The following is a 3765-nucleotide window of genomic DNA, read 5'->3' on the forward strand; positions in this document are numbered from 1 at the left end:
TTTTACTGCTTTTAGGAACTGAAAAATACATCAGTGTTCTTACAAAGCATTCACATAGTACAAAAACACACAAAATATACAGCCATATAACCACCTACAGCAGTATATGTATAGGAAGGCTTCAGACACAAATATAATACATGAAATTAAAACTATTTACAGTTATAAAACCACCAAAAATAGGAATTTAACGAACATTTTTTAAAAAGATAATTTATTTGAAAGGCAGTGTTAAGAGAGAAAAGTCTTGCATGTGGTGGTTCACTTCCCAGATGGCTGTAACAGCTGGGGCCGGGCTGGATTGAAGACAGGAGCTCAGAGATTCTTCTGGGTCTCTCATGTGGGTGCTCTGCTGGTTTCCCAGGCACACTAGCATGGAGCTGATGAGAAATGGAGCAGCTGACACTTGAACTGGCATCCAAATGGGTTACTGGCATTGTAGGTAGTGGCTTAGCCTGCTATGCCTCAGCGCTGGTCCCAAAGTATCCACATGGTCACAATAGGAGGATTAAGTGAAGTTGCAAGGAGTCCATGAGATTGAAAATTCTCCTCCCCCCTTTACAAATTAAATGACAGAAGTAAGTACTTCACTTAGCAGTATGTCATACGTATCCTAAGACACAGCTAGGGAGTTTGCAAGTAGCTGCTCTCAGACAGTACAGTCTGGTGCTATACAGGCATGCAGGAGTAACTGCTTTGATGACACGCTTTTCTTTTTGAGGTCAAATACATTACTGAGGAGTCTGACAGGATGGGGAACTTGAAGACGCTTGGAGCTTAATGAAATCCAAATTGCTCAGCTGGATCTTCCTATCATTGTCAGTCCTCAAAACACTGGTGACAAACCTTTTACAGCTACTTTACTACTGTACAGGTATTCACCACCTATCCAGATTGAGATAAAGAAAAAAGAAATAAGATGACAGGGCTAGTGTGTGGTGTAGTGGGTAAGGCTACCACCTGTCATGCCAGTATCCCTAATCGGTGCCAGTTTGAGTCCTGGCTGCTCTACTTCTGCTCCAGTTCCCTGCTAACGGCCTAGGAAAGCAACAGAGGATGGCCCAAGTCCTTGGGTCCCTGCACCCATGTGGGAGACCAGAAAGAAGTGGGTTGTGGCCATTTGGGGAGTGAACCAGCAATGGAAGATCTCTCTCTCTCTCTCTGCCTCTTCCTCTATCTGTGTAACTCTGCCTTTCAAATAAATACATTAAAAATGATGAAACACCTCTATTTACAGACAAAATTCTTTTGAAAAAGTTTATTAACATTTTATGAAGCATTTGTTTTGAAGACTAAGTTTTGAAAGCCATGTAAACCAATCAAACCGAGTAAAGTTTTGGAATGAACATCTCAAATCATTTTAATACCTTTTTCTCATGGGATGACAACAGCATTATAATACTTTCTTATTTTTTATTAACATTAGCTCTTTTCAGATTAGTAGTAGCAAGTTCTGATTTTTAGTATAGGTTGTGTATCTCTTATTTGAAACACTTGGGGCCAGAAGTATTTTGTTTTCTGGGTTTTTCTGAATTTTCTAGTAGTTGCACAAGCATAATGAGATACCACAGGGATGGGAAGGGACCAAGCCTAAATATTAACTTCACGTAGGTTTTGTCAAGCTTTATGTACACAGCCTGAAGGCAGCAGGACACAGGGTGTGTAACACTGTCACGCTGTCCTGCTTGAGACACTGTGTTGGCAATGACAGGGCTTCAGACTGTGCAGTGTTCAGGAGTTCAGATTAGGGATGCTCAAACTGTACTGTGTTAAGGCAAGAGAGAAACATAATACTTTCCATTTATTTTTAAATTTCCTATGAACTACTTTCTAGTAAAAAACTGTTTGGTATTAAGTGTTTTTATCTCAAATTCTAAAAGTAACCATGGCCCTCAGCTGAACTGTACGCTCCCGGGCTTTCCTATCTTAGGGACATTTACACAGTAAATGCCATTTCAGTCACTGAGCTCTTCCTCATCACTGAAATAGGTGCTTTTCTTTATCCTCGGCCGTCTTGAGTCATCGGATGTGGAGGGACCCCCTGGACCGGGTCTCCATTTTCTTTGTTCTTCTTCAATTTTGGCTTGCTGGAAGGCTATGGCCTGGCTGAGGCTGTCCAGGGCAGGGTCTTCACCTTCATCTTCACTTTCTTCTACTTCCTCAATTTCTTCTTCTGGTTCAGGAACTTTCTTTTTTTTTCTTCTTTTCCTTCTTCTTTGGAGGTTGCCGTTCTCCAAGCATATTTTTAGGACAGGCATAACTTAAGTGTCCACTTTCCCCACATTCGTAGCACTTGGATTTATCAAAGTAGTTCCGTCTTCGGATGAATTCGGCTGCTCTTACATTGTCGATAGCAATGCTTGCTTTTATCACTCTACCGAATAACTGTTTGTTGTTTATCGCCCTGGTGCAGTTTTGCGCAATCTTTATCCAAAAACAAAATGAATGCAACCCCTTTACTCTTCCTGGTGTCTTTATCTTTCATTATAGTAACTTTACAACTTTGCCATACTTGGAAAAAATCCTGTATAGGTTGTTGTTCGTCAGGGAGAAGGGCAGGTTGGAGACATACACTGTGCTTTTACTGTGGGCCAATCCACCACTCATTTCTTCAGACGGGGTGGTGGCGCACGAGCCCCCGGCCCAGCCCACTCACCCCCGACTCCTGCTGTAGTTTTGCAGAGACCCGTGCATCGCGGGGGCCAGCCAGGAGCAGGCGCCGAGAAACCCAAATCCACAATCTTTTCTTCAACCTCCACTATTGAAGATTTATATTGCTCCTTTTGTGAGTTCATAAATTCTTCCTTATTCTTATTAAAGATTTTTCCTTTCTTCTTTGGCATTTTTGATTGGTGTCTCATTGATTTTATTTTTAAATTGATTTTCCTCTGCTATGAGCTGCTATATGTCTGTGCATTGCATATGGAAGCATACTACCCCACCCCCTGGAGCTCTGTTTATTTCTAGAGTGTGATGGATGTTTATATCAGTGCTTTGGTGCACTAAGCCCTGTCTTCTGGGGCCATGCACACTTCTCACTGTGCACGAAATGAGCTCAGGTTTTCATTGTTTAGGATTACTCCTTGATATACAGCTTACACAGTTGGGAAGATATCATTCTGAAAGTGAACCTGTTCCCAGGTGGGGCATGCTATGAGATGATCCCCACAATTCTGGGTGTGTGCATGTGAGGGAAACACAGCAGCTACCTGCTTATACTCAAAAATATAAATAAGCAATATGGCTTCTCCCTGCCAGCTGTAGGTCTGGTTGGGGGAGTAGGGAGACACAGATGTACCAGGACACACCCAACCTTTCTGTCCATTCCCCTACAATTTCTCTTTCTTCCCTCTTAGAACTTAAAATGCAGTTCACCAAGTTTCTCCACCCCCCACCATCTACAGCTCCATGGACTATCTCTCACCTGGTTTTCTGTGGAGGTTGTTTGCAATCTTGCTCACTCCCTCTGCTGCTCCTTCACTGAAGGTCTGCCACCTCACCCTCTTCTCTGCTCACCCAGTGTGGACCTGAGCAGTCTCTGGTGGACTCCTGGGCCATTCTGCATGAACATCTCAGGATTCTTCCACCGGCTTGTATCCCCTCTGCTAACTATCCATTTTTCCCTGCATGACTTTGAATGTCCCACTGCTACACTGCCATCTTGGTCACCTCCCTTGCATTGGCTTCTAATAGGAACAACAATTTGAGCAAGTGAAATTAATAAAATTAAAAAGGAAACAAAATTAAAGTATGATGAGAAGGAAT

General features: G+C 42.6%; 1 pseudogene; it reads right to left on the minus strand.

Moving 5' to 3' along the window:
- Positions 1 to 1614: 1614 nt before the first annotated feature.
- On the minus strand, positions 1615 to 2622 carry LOC103346434 (zinc finger CCHC-type and RNA-binding motif-containing protein 1 pseudogene; annotated as a pseudogene).
- Between the last annotated feature and the right edge of the window lie 1143 nt (positions 2623 to 3765).

The sequence above is a fragment of the Oryctolagus cuniculus genome, chromosome 2 (assembly GCF_964237555.1).
Source record: "Oryctolagus cuniculus chromosome 2, mOryCun1.1, whole genome shotgun sequence".
In the NCBI taxonomy this organism is placed as follows: Eukaryota; Metazoa; Chordata; class Mammalia; order Lagomorpha; family Leporidae; genus Oryctolagus; species Oryctolagus cuniculus.